The sequence below is a fragment of the Stenella coeruleoalba genome (genome assembly GCF_951394435.1).
Source record: "Stenella coeruleoalba genome assembly, chromosome: 2".
NCBI lineage: Eukaryota > Metazoa > Chordata > Mammalia > Artiodactyla > Delphinidae > Stenella > Stenella coeruleoalba.
In genome coordinates, this window is record NC_137147.1 from 103,619,564 (window position 1) to 103,639,906 (window position 20,343).

Genomic DNA, 20,343 nt, shown 5'->3' on the forward strand with positions numbered 1-20,343 from the left:
CTGGAACTCAAATTGAGGCATATTTTTTTTTCATTAATTATATTAGTTCTTTCAAACAACCATTTTAAAATAATTTTAAGTGCTTTAGCCATGTTTGTAGTCCTCCCATGTAGAAGTCCTGGGAGTGGCAGAATCGGAAGGGGCAGTAGGAAGGCCACAGACAAAAGTGAGACGGCATTCCACAGTGATGAAGTCACCACCAAGACCAAGTGAGCAAGCAGCCCATTAGTCAGATCTTGGGTCTGTTTCGCTTTTTCTAGTGACTCTCAAAATCACCCTCCACCACATTGATCTAAAGGTGGTGGTGGTGTTGCTTTTGTTGTTTTAACGATTATTGATCACACTGGATTGGACCCATGACTGTGAATTTGGGGAAGGCTGTTAGGGAGGGACTTTGTTACTCATGCAGGGACGGTTGCTCTTCGTTTGTAATCCGGCCACCTAAGTCTCTTAGGGATTTTGTACTTAAACCTAGTTACAGATTTAACTGTGGTCCCTGTTCCCTCTTCTCTGCGTGATATCATGTGCCTCCTGGTCATTTTGTGGCCCATTTTCTGCAGTCTGTTGAATGAGTTGTTTGTCTAACGATTTAGAATGAAAGTCACAAAGTCATTTTAGAAAGGTCTCTCAGATCTCCAAGTGTTATCAGGAAGTCTTTTATCGTTGATACTGGTGATGGGGGCATGAGAGTCATTTTCATATTTAAGGTCTGCTCCGTGGTATAGCTTTGAGCTCGCTGACCCCTCTTTTCCCCTTCCCCAAACTGAGACACAGACAAGTAAAACATATGGTAAGAATTCTGCCTGATGCTTGGTGATGGGGAAACTGTGCTAATGAGGGGCTCGCTAGGTCTCCCTGGTCAGTGCACTGGGGCAGTTTAAGGCCGGATTGGGATGAGGCAAGGACATCAGACTTTATTGTCCGGAAACACTTTTTAAAATTTCATTGACTTGAGTATCTGGGAATTACTACTAAATATCCACAAAGCTTCCTGAGTAGGGGTGAAAAGTATCCCAATTGTGGGTCAAATTTGAATCTACTGTCACAACAGGAGATGAACATTAATTGGATAAAGTCTTTGTAGATGCAATCCTGTGTCTCTCAGTTAATGTTACCCCAGATTAGGGGAGAAGGAAACCAGGCAGAAAGAGTCAGTTACTTGCCCTCTGCTAAACAGTGATACTGGAAGGATTTGCACTCAGGTAATGAAGCTATAAGCTTTACCTCCTTACCCGCTTCACTGGACTACCTGCCTGCAAAGGATGCAACAGACCACAAGGGCATTAATGTTTTATTATTACTATTATTATTATTGCATTGTTTTTAGAGACAAAACAAATAACAAAGAAACAAAAATCCCTCCAAGTACCTAACACAGAGATAAATGGTTGAATCAATTGTCGCAATAAATTGCACCAAGAAAGAAATTAGTGAGGATATGGTGAAGACGAAAGCAATAAATGAAGTAAAAGCTTGTGTAACTTTGAAATTAACTCTATATTAATGAGAAGCAATTGTTTTCTTAAAATAATACTCAACATATTTCAAAGTAGCTAGCAAGATGAAGATATATATATATATATATATTTTTTTTTTAATTTATTTATTTATTTTTGGCTGTGTTGGCTCTCCGTTTCTGTGCGAGGGCTTTCTCCAGTTGCGGAGAGCGGGGGCCGCTCTTCATCGCAGTGCGCGGGCCTCTCACTGTCACGGCCTCTCCCATTGCGGAGCATAGGCTCCAGACGCGCAGGCTCAGTAGTTGTGGCTCACGGGCTTAGTTGCTCCGTGGCATGTGGGATCTTCCCAGACCAGGGCTCGAACCCGTGTCCCCTGCATTGGCAGGCGGATTCTCAACCACTGCGCCACCAGGGAAGCCCTGAAGATATTTTTTAATACATGAGTTAACACTGTCACTTGGTCCAAACCACGTGTGGAAGAGTGCGCGTCTGACATCAGGGTCCTGTTACTGACATACCAGAGGTCAGAGGACTGGAGTTGATGCTGATGACAAGATGGCGTTTCCTAGAAACTGAGACTTAGCTTTAAACCACTAAAACTGACCCGATGAAATCATAAATGTAGCATTAGAAATACACACCTAAGGAAATATTCAAGGGAGGAAAAAAGGCAGTGGGGAATCTGGCCTGATGCGTGGGCCCTGGGGAGGCAGTGAGTCGTGGAGACGCCTGGGGGGCGGGGCGGGCGGAGAGCAGGAGGGGACAGCAAACCGACCTCGAGGTTTAGCCTCCCGCCTTTCTGAGAGTTGCTGCCCCACTAACGCTGTCTTTGCTGTTCTCTTTATCCTGCTTTAACCCCTTGTGTATGAATGTGGGGGGGGGGGTGCTGGGGGAGGGGACATTAATTAACTTGCAGGTCACCTTTTCTCCTGAGCACGTGTCCCAGGCCAGCCCTGCCTCCCACACCAGCTTCCCTGCTGGTCCAGGCAGAATGGGAATGTTGTACAAGCAAATGTGGAAACGGGCACATACAAAAGGGAAATTGTTTTTCATTTCAGCTGCTTACATGCGTGATTAGAAACTATACAAAGCTGTGGGGCTCTAGAATTGTGGGGACACCTTTCAAAGGATGCTTCTAGAGACTTCCTTTTATTGCTCATTTGTATTCTAAGGACAGATGGTGGCTGTAGACTGAACTATGGCCTGTTTCCTAAAATGAGAGTATGTCAGAATGATCCGACATAAAATGAAGTACTTTTTGGAGCATATATCGACTCCTTGAAGGAATTCATGGTTCTGGGGAAGTCCAGAGGCTGCCCATGGAGACCAAGTCAGTGTACATTGCACTTGATTAACCAGCTCTTAAAAAACTATACTTTACTTTTAGAGAAAACAGGCAAATTTTAATTTAAAAAGTCAAAGTATTTGTTTTTAAAAGAAATAATCTTCCATTTTTATGTCCTAGAGTCAAATGTTAAGTCAGATCTTCTAAAATCTTTTACATCTATTATTGCTTTACAAGAAATTATAAAAACAGTGAGCCTCAATTAATGTAACGTCCTGAATTAGTTAAGGTTAGGTGTAGAGGGTGCCACACTAAAGCAGGAAAGGAAACTGATGTGCTGTACAGAAAATTGACAGAAGTGAGGAAAAACCAAATTAACCTTAACTTTGAATGAACTGAAACTCTTCCATTTTGTGGGCATGCTCGCTCCTTAGGCCTCACTGTGTTCTCATGAATGTGTGGGGTGAGTGCTTCAGGGGTGGTAGTGACCCCTCAGGAGCAGGTGTGGGAGGACTTCCGACTTCTGAGCAGAGTGTGCTGGTCCCTCAGGTTTGTATCCACAGGGCTGCTGGGGGTCATGGTGCCCCCAAATTCTCTGGAGGCCGTGGGTATGTCTAGTTGTGTGTGTGCTGGTGGACAGCGTCGTGTATTAATTAGCCAGAAGTCCACAGCCATCTCCCGGCACGAAGACCAGTGCTGCCCAGGAGGCTTTCCGGCACTCTCCGTGTGGCCGTGCTGGTGAACATGATTGTGGGTCACTTGAAATCTGGCTTTAGTGTGTAGGAGGAACATAATTTCTAGTTTTATGTACTTTGAATGACTTTAAATAGCCACATGTGGCTGGAGGTCACCACGTTAGACAGCAAAGGTGTCAAGTTTTGGCTGAAGTAACAACTACATTTGGTCACTGAAGATGTGGCCTGTAGGGAAGAAGGTGACACTTTCCTCCTGCGGGGAGACCCAAACCCACAACCTGTGCTTGGGGGTTATTCATAGACTTGAACACTGCATCTCCAGGAGAAGTTAGTCCTCAGATAACTTGCACAAATGATTTGTTTTAGGAATTTATATAGAATTATAGGTGGAAAAGAGGACTCGAAGTTGACGATAATAAAGTCAGCTGTAGTTTTCAACTGCAACAAGGTACTTGAGTAGAATAAAATCAAACCAATGAAAACGAGGTGGAAATCACTCTTTAAAAAGCCTCTCGGGGGCTTCCCTGGTGGCGCAGTGGTTGAGAGTCCACCTGCCGATGCGGGGGACACGGGTTCGTGCCCCGGTCTGGGAGGATCCCACATGCCACGGAGCGGCTGGGCCCGTGAGCCACGGCCGCTGAGCCTGTGCGTCCGGAGCCTGTGCTCCGCAGCGGGAGGGGCCACAACAGTGAGAGGCCCGCGTACCGCAAAAAAAAAAGCCTCTCGGGTATTGATTGAGAAGTTCATACTAGAGGCTTGCCTCACGCTTGGTCTGCAGATGGTCATGGTGCCCCTGTGGCTGCACACTTACTGGGACAGAGTGGAAGGTTGCCTTCAAGTCTGCAGTGGCTGCCAGACTTAGACTTGGGGAGGGGCCTCCATTTAAAGTAGGAGTTCCTTATGTAATGGATTTCATCCTTCAGCCAAGTCAGGTGTTTGCTGCTACAGCCCCAGTAACATGTAGATAGCAGTAAATGCTACTTTCTACTGAGGAAGAGAGTGAAAATCTAACACCCTTTAAAAGTCGTTTTTGTTTTTCTTGTTTTGTGTGTGTGTGTTTTTTGCGGTACGCAGGCCTCTCACTGCTGTGGCCTCTCCCGTTGCGGAGCACAGGCTCCGGACGCGCAGGCTCAGCGCCCATGGCTCACGGGCCCAGCTGCTCTGCGGCATGTGGGATCTTCCCAGACCAGGGCACGAACCCGTGTCCCCTGCATCGGCAGGCGGACTCTCAACCCCTGCGCCACCAGGGAAGCCCTAAAAGTCGTTTTAATGGGTGTTATTTGCTTCTTGTAATCATGAACTCGATCTTTATCCAAATGGTCCTATTTTATACATATGCATGTCAAAATCAATTAGGTGTCACTATTTACATGATATCTGTGTGTGTGTATATATGCATAGGCATCATTAGAAGCAGCACGTATATTAGTAGTTGTAATATTGATACAGCAACGCATTAAGTTGTATTTAAAAGCTACTCCTTGTTAAATAAGGAGCTGAATTAGACTTTTCATCTCAAAAGCTTATGACCGTGTTTGCAAACAAATAAGAATTTTTAATTCTAAATTTGTTTAAAAGGATGATTTTGCTAGTTTTTACTTGTTTTAGGAAATTTCATTAACGTGGATTTTGAGGGACTAGCCACCCCTGGCTCATTGTAAAGCCGTTTTATCAGCTCAGAAAGAGCATAGACAACGATTTGCTGAGGTTTCTCCTCTTTCATAATAGGGTGCATTCCTGCTTTACCCGGGGCATTGTCTCTGGCTGCATCACTGCAGGCTGGTTTCAGGGCTGCCAACGCCAGTCCCGATTGTGCCCCGTGACTGAGATGTGTGGGTGAGGTTGCCCTCCCTACCCTGCACCCCGCCACCCACTGCTCTGCAACCAACTTCTAACAAGCTGAGCGCCTGATTGGTTCTGACAGTGCACAGTGGGGACTTCGCAGGGCTCTGCAGCCCCGTCGGTGACTCGTGCCCCACCGTCCCCCTGAGGGCCGTTCTCACCCTGTCACCTTCCTTCTCAGAGAGAGAGGAACCAGGACACGGGCCCCGCCGCGTGGCCTCAGAACAGGCCCTTCTTGTTTTACTCATGTGGCCGCACCCTGTCATTGTTGCTGCTGTGATGGTGGTGACGGCTGTAAACCGGGACCCGAGGAGAGCGTGGCATGTCATCTCTGTGCACTGAAGTGTGTGACCAGGAAACCCCCCAAGGGTGGGTGGTGCACTTGCGGGGAGAGGAGGAGGTAGAAGAGGGGGAGGTGGGCGACAGAAAACTGCTTTCTTTTCTGTTCCTTGTTTTGTTTTAATGTGGACTTCGAGCCTCTAGGGTGGGAGCTTGTCTAATGCTGTGCTCTGTGCAGTATCGAATGCACTTTTGTCCTCAGCAAAATGTGGACTAATGAACAGCAGTTGCATTTACACCGTAAGATTTCTAGGTTTATCTGGAGCAGCATACCTGTGTGGTCCGTCCCCTAGGAAATCACCAGGCCACAAAGCCCAGGGCCTCACTGGGCAGGTGGAGCTGCCTTCACACCCCCGCTGAGCCGTGCTTGACAGCTACTCAATGAGAACATGAAAACATGACACTGAAAAATAGTATCAAGCGTAGCCAAAAATTGCCTCGATCATACGTGAATAGACCTCTATCTTTTCTTTACGTTTCTGATTTGATTCAGAAAGGGACCAGCTCATCCTGAGGAGCAGTTTGCTCTTACACGGGAGGGGTGGCAGCCCCTGGGCCCTGGTCACTTCTCTTCCCCCAGGTGTTTCCCGCATCTGGATTAGGTTTTAACGGCAAGGGATGTCACCTTTGAATTTGGGAACAACTAATATCCAGAATTAATTTTTTAAACCTGAAAGATCCGGAAAATGTCTCAGAAGTGTTTAGTATATTTGGCAAAACACGGTGAGTTGGTCTGTTTAAAAAGAAATTCTTTTGCCAAACAGACATCAAAAGAAACGCTCAGAACTGCTTGAAGTTCCTGAGCTCAGAGCTTTGCCCGTCACCACCTGAGGCCCCTGGTGTGTGTGCCTTTCACATGAACACCTGCTCTTGCACAGCTTTCTTCCAAATCCCACTCGTCCCGTGAGGCCCGTTTCAGTGCCGCTCTGAGACGCAGAAATGACTTGGCCGAAGTGACTGGTGGACACATCTGGTTGTTAAGGATGAGGTACCCCTGGAACTTGACCTCCTATCGCAAAGTACCAGCTTTCTCCAGGATCTGAAACATGTTTTGGTTATACTATCCTTGAATTGTGTTTTGTTTGCTTTTTTATTTTCTGTTCTAGTCTGTGCTTTCATCTTTGTTTTATATTTTAAACTTGAACGTGAGTTCAAGGCACTTCATAATCATCTTTGAAGTACAATAAGATTTAAGTCTAAAAAAAGAGATATAAATCTGGAGAAAGTACAGAATAAAGATTTTGCCACACAATTTGACAGTACGAGCACATTTATGCTCACAGTATAAATACCTCTGCAACCCTAGACCATTCTAGAGTTTGTAAGAGAAATAACCGGCAGGGCTGAATTTGTTTCCGATTGAAAGTCAAGTATTGTCCTGAGTCCTTCAGCTGCCAGCCTCCTGCCTGTGCCCCTGTGGTCACCATCCTTCTCTCCCTACCCCACAGTACGTCCTGTCAGCTCCTGGCCGTCTTTCCCCTGCTGGCGCTGCTGTGTGTTCACACCTGCGCCCCTTCAAAAGACCCCAAAATAGAGAAGCATTTCTAAGGCCTTCCATTCAAAGAAGCAGCATAAGAGCGCAGTCATCGTTTATTAACCTTTTTGGTTTACATTTCTCACGTCTTACAGCATGAAATCTACTTCAGTACTTTCCACACTGTGGTTAGCTAATGTTTTATTATCTGTTGTTGAATAGGAAACCACCCCAGAACTCGGTGGCTTGTCTCTTGTTCTCTGTCTCGGTTCTCACCAGGGTCTGTCCTGGGCTGGCGCTCTGATGGGGTGGGGACTGGGCTCCTGTGATGTGGGCTGGGCGTCCAGGGCGGCCTCTTGGGTGCCTGCTGGGGGCTGAGGGCCTCCCTCTCCGGGCTGTGCCCCCTCGTGAGCAGCGCGCTTCGCCCCACAGCAGGCCTCCCCAGAGATGGAAGCTGTGAGATGTCTTAGGAATCCAGTCTCAGAAGGCACACAGCTCCGCCTCGCTGCCTTCAGGGACAGGGGGCCACACGGAGGTGAATACAGGGGGTTCTCCCTGTGGCCATGGTGGGGGTTGGGACTGGGTGTCATCCTTGGAGATTGGCTACAATAGCCAGAAAACCAACAATAGACATTTCCACATTTTACAGTGCTTCCTACGACATTAAAGTCTTCTCATTTTATTGTCACTCTCACAAGATTTGAAGTATCTCTCTTTGACTCCATTTCCTGCTTTGCGTACTTTTTTAGAACTGTCTGGGAAGTAACCCCAAAGTTGGTTAAAGTGAGCCTTGAGTTGCAGCCAGAGACGTCAGTTACCAGCTCTGAGTGAGTGGTCAGTGTCTTGTTTGGAGGAGCCTCTTTGCTTTGCTTTGTCAAGTGAAAACACTGCGAGGTATTCAGAGGTACCTCGTGGACATGCCCCCTCCCTGCCGCTGAGCCTGCCTTCGAGGTGGCCGGAGAAGGCCTGGCTGGGGGGAGGACCGGCCCTGCTGCCCCCGAGGTCCCTTATGACCTGGGGCAGGTGGTCACACACTCATGGCCCTGGTTTCCTCTCTTTGTCTGAATACATCAGTCAGTAAACTTGTTCATTGTGTTAATTTCCTCATCCTTCCTTATCCTTCTCTTTTTGCCCTCAATTTAAAGTTGTTCTTGCCGGTCCGCAAGCGGGTGTACACAGCTTCTGGTGGGTGGCAGGCTCTTGGGAGCACAGGCTGTTGCTGAGGCTGGAGGGTTCGCCTTCCTCATGTCCCTGCGAGGGACAGTCCCGGGTGGGAGTTGATAAGGGCACACGTTATGTAAAATCTGGAGGGCAAGCCTTTCCCTTTTAGGTCAACATTCCGCCGCCAGCTAGGAGGGCTAATCAACAGCAGCATTTTCTGTTCTCATTCCAGAGAGTTTCCCGGGGGCACGATAAATCTAGCTGCCTGTTTACAGGAGCTTGGTTATTTAACAAGCTCGTCTCCAAAGCTTGAGGGTCTTTGGTTTCATCCCATCTAACCCAACCTGCTTGCTCCATTTGTAAGATCATTACTGTCTACTCATGTTGCTCTGTTATTGTAAGGTAATTTTGCATACTCAATATAAAAGTCGTTTTTACACACAAGACTCAGGTTAAATTCATTAGAGAACTATTCTAAAATTTTCTCTTTTTAACCTTTCACCTGTGTTTCAGTCCTGTCTCTAATCTGCCCACTGGTATTTCTCATTAGCTAACTTTCCTCATTGACACGTTCACTCATTCATTTGTTCATTCATTCAACAAATGTTATTTTGCACACCTACTATGGGCTATATAATATTAGGTATACTAATATTGGAGCCTGGTGAGATGTATGCCCAGGGCATCCTGGGACCATCGGGGAGGATACCGAGCCGTGTCTGAGGGACGTGGGGCTGAACCTGAGCGCAGTTCCTCACCTGGAGACAGCACTGCTGCTTCTGCAACCTTGACCTTAGAACGGACCTTGGATCAGGGGAGTATATTTGTCGGGTAAATTCTTCGTGGTCCAGGGATTGCTGAGATACATGTTTTCTAAATTTGGATAAACATTGCCACATTCCCCAGAAACATTACATTTAATATATACTCCCCTCAGGGGTGTCTCAGTGCGTTATTCCAGGCTCTCCCCACCATTTTGCAGTGTGATGGGTAAAATAAACAGTATCTCATTATTTATTTGATCTTACCTCTTTAAGTATGTGTGAAGTTGAGCATCTTCTTACGATTTTTGTTTTGTTTTTGAGATGTGTGTTTCTCTTCCTGTGAATTTTCTGATGTCTTCCCCATTATTCCGTTGGTTTATTTATCTATTGTTTGTATGATCACTTTCTTTTTTTTTAAATTTTATTTATTTTGTTTATTTTTTTTGGCTGCGTCGGGTCTTAGTTGCGGCATGTGGGAACTTTGTTGAGGCACGTGGGATCTTTCGTTGAGGTGCGAGAACTCAGTAGTTGTGGCCTGCAGGCTTAGTTGCCGCACGGCATGTGGGATCTTAGTTCCCCGACCAGGGATGGAACCTGCGTCCCCTGCATTGGAAGGTGGGTCCTTTACCACTGGACCACCAGGGAAGTCCCCATATGAGCACTTTCTAGATTAAGGAAATTACCCTTTGTATCTGTGTTGCAAATGTTTTCCCTATTTGTTTGATTCTGAGGTTATGTCCTGCATGGAAAGAGACCATCCTTCCCATCTTGAGATGATGCACATATTCACTGTTCTCCCTGGCTTTCTTTTATGGCTCATGTTTACATCAGAAACTTTAATTTCATCTGAAATTAATTTTGATATAAAGCATGAGAGGAATCTGGCTTTACTTTTTCCAGATAGCTACCTGGTTACATTTAAACACATTGATTAAGTGATCTCTTTTCTTGAAATGCTGTGTTATAGTAATATAATATACCTTTGTAGTAAATTAAATTCTCTTATATATTTTAATCTTTTTAGTGATCCAGTCATCTGTCTTGTTTATTTCTTCTTTTTTATTTCTTCTAAACTGTATTGATATTGAAGCTTCATAATATGTTTTATTATCAGCTAGGGCTAGCTTCTACTCATTCCTTTTTTTTTTTTTTCTTCAGATTTTCTTTCCATGGTGAAAACTTTTCTTTTTGCAAAGTTTGTTAGCAGTAGCAAAATCTTTCGCTTAGGTCCTCAGAACCAGTCTATAAAGGAAGTTTGAAAAAAACTTAAATTTGGGCTATTTTCCTTAGGGGGTTCATTTTCTCAACAAATATTGGGAAGCTAGTGTCTGCCAATGCCAGACACAGTTTCATTCTCTTGATTTGTTTTTCCTGCCTTCTCTCCCTCGGCATTTATTGCGTGTTGCTCTGTGTGGACACTGAACTTGGCCGGGGACGGAGAGGAGGACCAGCCTCGGATTCACGGAGAGCACCTCGAGCTTGGCCTCGTCCTTGGGCCTGGGCCACACACAGGGCCCGGTCTCAGAGCTCATTTAGAGTCCGGATCACCAGAAAAGGCAAAAAAGGGAACGAAGCCTCCTCAGCAACTGTTCCTGCATCTTATCCTAAGCCTTTGTACAACCACAGGCAGGACTAGCAACCTTATACCTGACCAGTGATTTTTAATGCCTGGAAAATTACAGAGAAGGAATTAGGAGCTGTTGCTCTAATCCTCAGCTAATTCTACTTAGAAATGTTTTCAAAATATAATTTTTACTCACTGAGACAGTTTACAAGGGAATACACACACCCTGTCTTTCTCCTGGAAAGAGTGGAGAGCTGCATTCGGAGCCTCCATGTCGTGGAAGGGAAGGAAATGCTTTTCTCCTTCCCTGAGCAAGTGGGCTGAGTCGGGTGTGAGGCAGCAAGGTGGGTCCCCTTTCTACAGGGATGCCTGCTTGGACTCTCCAACAAACAGGGTTACAGTTTTGCCGTCACCTCTTGTGATGGCCATCACTTAGGTCATTCATCTTTTTTAGTTGATTTCTTGTTTATCCATTGCCCGTGGCTTTTACAGTTAAAGACCAAGTTCTAATATTGGCCATGAACAGACGGTGTATCTGATCCGGGCGTTGGTCAGCTTGGATGGGGTGGAGTTTCTTGTGTCCAGGGCAGCTCTGGTGCTGGCCAGAAATTGCTCTTTGCACTTCTTACAGTCTATATAGTACATGATTGATCTTATTTGTTCTGAATAAATGTCTTGAGTCCAGTTCGCTTGGTCTTGCAGGAAGACCTAGGGAGCACAGAAGCAACGAGAAGCACAGGCAGCTCTGGGCCCCTACACGGACAGGACAGGACCTGAGTGACCATGCGTCTGGGCTCAGTTTGAGCATTCCTCCCCTCCCCCTCCCCTTCCCCCTCGAGAGGCTGGGGGCTCCTGATGCCAGCTCCCTGCGGTCTCTGTGCCCCTGGCCCTCCGCCCCCCAGGCCAGCTGGGGTGAGGGTGGCTGCTGAAGGAGGCCCACGGGAGGCCTCACCTCCTTTCTCAGCCTCCTGACAGCTCACTCCCAACCAGAAGACGTCTTTATTTTTATTAAACATGCCTTTCCCCTTCAGTTAATTTGTTGTTGTGAAGAGCACGTTATATTTTTCAATGGATCCAAAGCATTAGAATGCTTTCCAAGCATTCCAGACTACTATTTTCTGATGTGACATTTGACTTCTATAAAAGCAGCCTTTTTTTTTCTTGTCCTGCAGAAAACATACACTAAGGACAGCTTTTGTAATAATATAGTAAATAAGATCCCACACAAATTCCACATGGCCTGCTCTGTGGGGAGTTCACATAATAAGATGAAGAATGCTGCCTGTTTGTTTTCTGACCAGGGTGGAGATTTCATCCCACCGGACATTTGTCAAAGCTGTGTTCCAATACAGAGTGATGTATTTAAAAGTACTGATTGAAAATGGACACTTTTTCTTCATAAACAAACAGAACCATTATCGCAGCTAGCCTTTATGTCTCAGTAAGGGTGAAGGCAAGCTCTAAATATAGTTAATGATTTAAGCTAATGCTACATTTGTGAGGGAAAATGTGTTGAAATTTAGGTGGATGTTACCAGAAGGAACAGGAATGTGGGGGGCAGGACTAGGTGACATGGGGATAAAGTCATGCCTGACAGAAACATAGATTTCAAAGAGAAGATTTAACAGAGAATTAATGTGCTGCTAGTTTTGAAAAGGAGAAGGTGTCAGATCACCAAAAGAAAAAGAAAAAATGCTTAAAGCTGTGTTTACATTGAAATTTATGTCAGCTCTCTGTGTTTCCTTTCTTCCAAGGGCCTGTGATGGAAGTATGCTTTTGCAGTTGTTATCTGCAAATTTTTTTCTGTCTCATTACTGGTCAAGGGCAGAAGACTTCTCTCAGTAGAGACATTGTGTCCCCTAGTTCCTAGGCAGAACCTGGAGATGAGAATTCATCCTGGACGAGACTGGATCCCTGTTTCTCTTCAACACTCCACTTCTGCCTTTTTAGCTTTCTGTTTGTCTCTCTAATTCACTCCCTCACTTCTTTTCTACATTCTCCAACAGCTATTAAGGCTCTGGAGGGCCAGATCCATTCCCCGCTTGGCATTGGTGATGATGTCTGGCTCAGACCTCACGAGAGATCTTGCCAGGTGTGTGAACATCTTCACCAGCCCTCTTTGCTGACAAGGCCCTGTGTATCTGGATCAGTCTTCCTCTGGGTGTGTGCCAGTGGCTTCCAGATGTTTCACCACTTTATGCACCTTCATTCATTCATGTATTTGCCAAATATCTATTAAGATAATTTTTACAAATAAAAAAATGCACTTCTGAAGATGATCATATTATGAAAATCCCCCAAGTTCTTATGGATATCACAGATTTCTTTCCACATAAAAATCACTCTGAAGTTGAAGGAAGTTGCAGCCCCATTCTTTGTGGAAAACTGTATTTTGAGTTTGCACCAGACCTGGCAGAGTAAAATTTTCAACAAGACGGAGTGGAATGAACTACAGAGCTTACGTTAACATTTGTAAGAATCGTCTGCTTCATTCCACGTGCACTGAGGATGCTCTTTGTTAACATCTTACCGTTTGCTGCTGTCAGTAACTGCTAAAAGAGGAATTCTTATCCTGTCAGAGGGATTGGTGTTGACTTGTGCAGCTAAAACCAAGAACAGCCATCTAATCTTGCCCTTGAATAGTTTCCTGGTCTTGTTACATATTGCTTATCCTGTTAAAATTCACTTGTAGATTCCCATTCCAACTATGAAGATCTTGGCTCACATGAGCTTTCATGGTTTCCTGAATCTTCAAATTACAGAGTTGGAAGAGCCCTCTTATGTCGCTCCTGGAGAAGGAGATAAAAAGGTTATTTTAAGCCTTCTAAATTTAGCGTAATGTTTGCTTTCTAGCATATAACTTTTGTTTTGATTTTAGAAAAGAGATTTACAAACAAAATACAGGTGTTTGTAAAGCAAAAAGTTAAAAGGATTAATAAATAGTCTACAAATGTTTACCACTCAGTACCCAGTAAGACAGAGACAGAGGGGCCAGGTGTAAAGGGTCTGTTGGAGAGAAAGTGCCCACAGAGGCAACTGATGAGAAAGGTGGGGATGGTGATAAGGCAGCAGGACTCAGAGACACAGTCCCACAGAAAAGAGCTGGAGACCCTCAGGGTCAGATGCCAGGTTCCTTCCTCCACAGCCTTTATTCCCCTCATTCGGATGAGAGCCCTGTGGACTTGAACCTGGCCCAGAGGCCTGCAGGCGAATGGAGCCAAAAAGAGCTTGCAGATAACTGTCCTGACAGTAGGAGTCTTGTACAGTTCTCAACAGTAACCACCGCTTGTGCTCTGGGACCTCATTAAGCTCCCAGGTTACTGAACTGAATGAGGTGCACGGTCCCTCCCCTTAAGGAACTTACGCTCTAAAAGAAGGACATGCATGAGCAGACTTCAGAAGAGAACAGACCGTTCTGTCGAAACTAGGATACACCCTTTCATCTTGAGAGAGAGAACTCTTTTGAGAGATATCAATTGAAGACAGATGAAAGTAAAGTAAATACCCTATCACTGGCCAGCACCAGCATTTCCGGACAGCCTTGGAAATTTGAAATCTGTAGTCCCCAGGGAACTGGAAGGTGGGAACTTTCCACAGCTTTCCGTCATAAAACTTCAGCAGGAAAAAACCCCACAGTTGACAAGCCATTTTGAAAGACTTCATGTATTCTTATTCTTGACACGTGAGGCCAGGAGCCAGCAGTGCAAACGATTTAGAGTGGTGAGTTCAGCAGAGGCTTTGTCATCCTCCCGGGAGCAGGGTGGGTGGGTGCGTGAGGCGCACCCAAGTCCAGAGGTCAGCCTCACCCTGCGGTCCTTCACCCGCACAGGGCGGCAGCCGCTTTCTCGCTATCCTGGGACTCTGCCGTAGCTGCTTGCTCTCGCGTCATCGCCACCTTAGTCTAGGCCCAGGTTGTGAACTGAAAGGCCTACAGGGCTGGGCTGGCTGCATCCCTGGTTGCTCCTGCTGGGCAGGCCTGAGGAGGGAGTGCTGGGTTCCAGCACCCCAGGGAGATCTTGCACCCCCTCCTCCCCAGCAGGCATTTGAGTTCAAGATGTTTTAAAGATGCTGTTCTAGCCAAACAAGGCTTATCTGCCGGCCGTATCAGAAAACTGGTTGTGGGCTGAGGACTGTGCTTCGGGCCCTCGTCAGGAGCTGTTACAGGATCTCCTGAAGCCTTCCTCCCGGCCCTGCTGCCCGGGACCCGCCATCCCTGTCGCCAGCCGCTGATTCCTGAAGCATATGTCTAGTGGAGTGCTCCCTGCTGCCCGGGCTTCAGCCGGAGCACAGAGCCTCGTCTGCTATCACTCCCTGTCCTGTTGGCCCTGGTTTAAGACCCCACTGCTCCGGTGACTGTGTGTGCTTCCCCCAGCACTTCAGCCTAAAGGTTTCATAAGTGAGCTTTCTTCTGCTGGAGTGACCCTCACCAGTGAATCTTAGCTGAAATCACCAGACAGTTACTTAATCAGCCCCTTCCCTGCGATCTCATGCCACTTTGTATATTTCTGTGCTTATTCCTGAATTATGATGTTTATATTCCGACATTGTGATGTTTGCCTTCCTCACCAGACTTTGAAATTCTAAAATGTGGGAACCAACTTCTCTTTTTTTCTGTAACTTCCTTTATTCCAAATACAGAGCAGTTTTACCTCAATCTCTCTGAGCCTAAAATTTCTTATCTATGAAATGAAGATACTGGAAGTGTTGGGCTAGAATTTGGTGGTTCTTAACTGCAGGTGCACATCATAGTCACCTGGAGTCCAACCCGTGGTGCTAGACAACACGATGGACATCCCATGCAGAGTCATGAAGTTGGGGCCCTGTTTCACTCCAAACACTGAAATTGACTCAAAGTGGATTATAGACCTGAATATAAGAACTAAACTATAAAACTCATAAGAAGAGAACCCAGGAGTAAACCTTCATGACATTGGAATAAGCAATGGTTCTTTGGTCACTTGTGACCAAAGGAAAAATAGATACCTTAGACCTCATGGATATTATAAACTTCTGTGCTTCAAAGGACACCATTAGTAAAGTGAAAAGACAACTCAAAAAATGGGATAAAATACTTGCAAATCATACATCTCATAAGGGTCTAGTATCCAGAATATATAAAGAACTCTTACAAGTCACCTATTAAAAGGCAACTCAATTTTTTAAATGGCAAAGGACTTGAATAGACAGTTCTCCAAAGAAAATATTCAAATGGCCAATAAGCATGTGAAAAGATGCTCAGCATCATTGGTTGTCAGGGAAACACAAATCAAAATCACATTGAGATACCACTTCATACCCACTAGATTGGCTATAATTAAGATGAACAGTAACAAGTGTTAACTAGAAAGTGGAGAAATTGGAGCCCTCATGGATGCTGGTGTGAATGGAAAATGGTGCCACTGCGGAGGAAAAAAGTTTGCATTTCCTAAAAATGTTAAACATATAATTAGCATATATGCAATTCCATTCCTAGGGGTATATACATAAAAGAACTGAAAACATTTGTCCACACAAAAACTCATATATAAACATTCGTAGCAGCATTATTTCATAATAACCGCCATGTCCATCAGCTGATAAATGGATAAACAAGTTGTGGTATATCCATATGATAGAATCTTGTTCAGCCATAAAAATAAAAGAAGTACTGACACATGCTACAACATCGGTGAACCTTGAAAACATTGTGCCAAGTGAAAGAAGGCAGTCACAAAGGGCCACATATTATATCATTCCATTTATATGAAATGTTCAGAGTAAGCAAGTTCATAGAGACAGAAAATAGGTTAATAGTTGCCAGGGACTAGGAGGTTGGGGAGGGGAGCACATTGGGGAGTGACTGCTACTTGGAATGAGGTTCTTAATGGGGTCCTGAAAATGTTCTGGATTTAGATACTGGTGATAGTTGTACAGCTTTGTGAATTTGTACACTTTCAAAACGTGACTGAATTTGTACATTTTAAGAAGTTGACTTTTTGGTATTTGAATTATATCTCAAGAAAGCTGTTATTATTATTTTTTAATCCCTTTGAGAGCTTTCCTAAAGTATACACGTACCATCTTCTGTCCTGTTGTCTTGGTTCAGATTCAGTAGGACTGGAACACGTCTAGGGCTCCATCTGCAATACTCATGATGATGTTATAAACCAGGAGTTCTGACTAGCAATGCACAGACTTGGGTTACCTTAGAGCAAGCATGAAGTGTTTTCTAGGTATGTAAGTATAACTGTGCAAATCTGAGGGTGCCCTGGATGACTTGAGGAGGGAGTGGAAAGCAGAGCTGTCCTGTGATTCTATTCTGCTGTCTGGAACCAGGCAGCAGGAGGGAGGGAGGGAGGCAGAATGGTACACAGGACTCCCAGGAAGAGTGAGGGCAAGGAGCCCGCCCTCCTGAGGCCAGAGCGTGGGATGTAGTCCCCAGGGCAAGGATGTGGTGTGGACAGCAGGTCTAAGATCGTCATCCCCTTGACAGTGATGTGGAGGCAGCGCTCTGTGGGGAGCAGAGCGGGGGAGACAGGGCCTGCCTGCGGGACATGTGTGCCTGTGGCTTCACTTGGTTGGTGGACAGTGTATCTTTGAAGATGTCCTGCAATCAATTTTTCTCCGTAAGATATTTTCTTGGCAAGTTATAAGATCATTATAGCACAGGGAACTATACTCAATATTTTGTGAAAACCTATAAGGGAAAAGAATCTTTAAAAGAATAAATACATATATGTATATTACATATGTGTGTGTATGTATATATACATACACACACACATAACTGAATCACTTTGGATTTTTAAAAAATTAATTTATGTATTTATTTATTTTTGGCTGCTTTGGGTCTTCGTTGCTGCGTGCGGGCTTTCTCTAGTTGCAGCGAGCAGGGGCTGCTCTTGGTTGCAGTGCACGGGCTTCTCATTGCGGTGGCTTCTCTTGTTGCGGAGCACGGGCTCTAGGCGCACAGGCTTCAGTAGTTGCAGTACATGGGCTCAGTAGTTGTGGCACGTGGGCTCTAGAGTGCAGGCTCAGTAGTTGTGGCGCACAGGCTCAGTTGCTCCACAGCACGTGAGATCTTCCCAGACCAGGGCTCACATCTGTGTCCCCTGCATTGGCAGGTGGATTCTTAACCACTGTGCCACCAGGGAAGTCCCACATAACTAAATCACTTTGCTATACGGTGGAAACTAACAAAACGTAAATCAACTATACTTCATTTAAAAAGTCATAAAATCATTGAGCATAAATGTAAAAATAAAAACCAACCAAAAAATTCATTTAATTTCCAACATAGGGAGAAATGTATGGCACAAAACAGTTTGCTCTCTAAATTAGATGGTCCTATAAACAAGATAGACCCATGAACAAGACCATCCAATAGCAATTTGACATCCTTTCAGATGTGACGTTAGAGCTGATCTTACTGGTTGGGCTTTAAGAAAATGACACCGTTTCTCATTCTTATCTTAAAAATCAAACAGTCCACCTCACAGCCACTCAGGCTGTACCTCACTTGTTTTTCCTTCCAGATTTTAGGGATACTGTGATGTTTTAGGGATCCTAAAACTTAAGCATGAAAATTGAAAAATCTTGTTGGCTCTGAAACTGTTTTAATTTTTATTGGCCACCATGGTTTGTCATTGCAGAAACAATGCCAGAGCGTCTCGGCCTTGAGTGTATTTCCTGTCCTTTAAAGCTGTTTTTCACACTCTCAGAATCTTTCAAACAGCTCTTATGGAAACTAAGTGGACTTATTATAATCTGTGTATATTTGTTTCCACCTGAAATGTTAAAATTTGAATGTTAATACAGAAACACTGGGCAAAAAAACAAAGGCGTAAACACTATTCACTTGAAGATTTTATAAAAATAAAGCCATCGTTGTCAACAGAACACTTTCTAGTAATAATAATCTTGGAAACAAAGCAACATTTGTTAAGAGCCACTGACTGGAAATACAGGCTCGTTTGAGAGTACCTAGTGTCTCCCAGCTCCTGAAGGCAGGATGCATGTTGACTGGGGAACGGCTGGAGCAGGAACTTGAACGCCATCAGCATTCAGTTCCCCATAGTTGGTGTCTTCCCTCCCACACGAATCTTTTCTTCTTCTTGTTTGTCTGCAGAAAGGCCTCCTCTGCTTTTCTTGTCCTTGTGGCAGAAAAACATGACCAAGGCCCAAGGTGGATCCATGTGATATAAGAGGCAGACCAGCAGGTGTTGACTATACTGGCCTTTTAAAAAATGTAAATAGAAACCACCTTTTTTTATAATCCAACAGTATCCATTCAGGAAGTCTCTTTTGTTGTAAAAGTTTGTGAATTTTATAAACTTAAGTCTATCCATCCTTTATAATTTCTTTAATCCATGCTGTGCTTAGAGTGACCCATCCCAATTAAAGATTATTGAAATATTCTTATATTATTATATATTTTTTAAAATTATTATTATTTTTTGTGTGGTACACGGGCCTCTCACTGTTTTGGCCTCTCCTGTTGTGGAGCACAGGCTCCGGACTTGCAGGCTCAGCGGCCATGGCTCACGGGCCTAGCCGCTCCGCGACATGTGGGATCTTCCCGGACCGGGGCACGAACCCGTGTCCCCTGCATCGGCAGGCGGACTGTCAACCACTGCGCCACCAGGGAAGACTATTTTTTATTTTTAAGTCTTTATTCTAACTGAAATTTATTTCATGACGTGGTACAAGGTAAAAATAAAACTTTATAATGCCAGAACATTTTCATCATCCCCAAAAGAACCTCATACTAATTAGCAGTCACCCCCCAGTTCCCCTCCTACAAGTCTCTGGCAACCACCAATCTACTTTCTGTCTCTGTGGATTTGCCTATTCTGAACATTTCATATAAATAGAATATTGCAATATATGGCCTTTTGTGTCTGGCTTCTTTCACTTAACATGATGTTTTCACGGTTTACTCATATTGTAGCAATAGTTCATTCCTTTTTATGGCTGAACAATATTCTGTTGCATGAATAGACCACATTTTGTTCATTCATCAGTTGATGGACATTTGGGCTGTTTCTACTCTTTGGCTGTTGTGACATAATGCTGCTATGAATGTTTGTTTACAAATTTTTATAGGGATATATGTTTTCAATTCTCTTGGGTGTGGAATTGCTGGTAACTCTGTATTTAACATTTTGAGGAACTGCCAGACTGTTCTCTAAAGCAGCTGAACCATTTTACATCTTCACTAGTGATATATGGAAGTTCAATTCCTCTGCATCCTCTTGTACTTGTTTTTGTCCGTCTTTTTGATTATAGCCATCCTAGTGGTTGTGAAGGGTTGTCTCATTATGGTTTTCATTTGCATTTCCCTAATGACTACTAATGTTGAACATCTTCTTATGGGCTTATTGGCCATTTGTATATCTTCTTGGGAGAAACGTCTATTCACATCCTTTGCCCATTTTAAAATTGGGTTGTCTTTTTATTTGGATTGTAGGATTTCTTCATGCTCTTTTTTTATATGTTTATTAATATTTTTCTTCCATTTTCTCTTTTTTTCTCATGTACTTTTTACTCTGAGTGAACTTATTACATATTGAGGATATTAATCCTTTTTCTGACTTATTTATTGCAAATATTTGCTCCAGCTTGTCTTTTTTTTTCAGTCTAAAAAGTTTGGCTTTGTAAGAGTTATCCATCTTTTTCCTCTTGGCTTATCCCACTGCATTTAAAAGTCCTTCCCTTTTCATCTCTTAACCCCCCCACCCCCACCCCATTGCCTCCAGATCTGGTCCATTTTCCCTTCGTTCT

At 44.4% G+C, this 20,343-nt stretch overlaps 1 protein-coding gene across 12 annotated transcripts in view; it reads left to right on the forward strand.

The window, feature by feature from the left end:
- Window positions 1–20,343, forward strand: part of TJP1 (tight junction protein 1) — a gene marked incomplete at its 5' end in the record, with an annotated part of 330,702 nt that overhangs the window by 165,508 nt on the left and 144,851 nt on the right. The gene's annotated exons all lie outside the window — the stretch shown is intronic.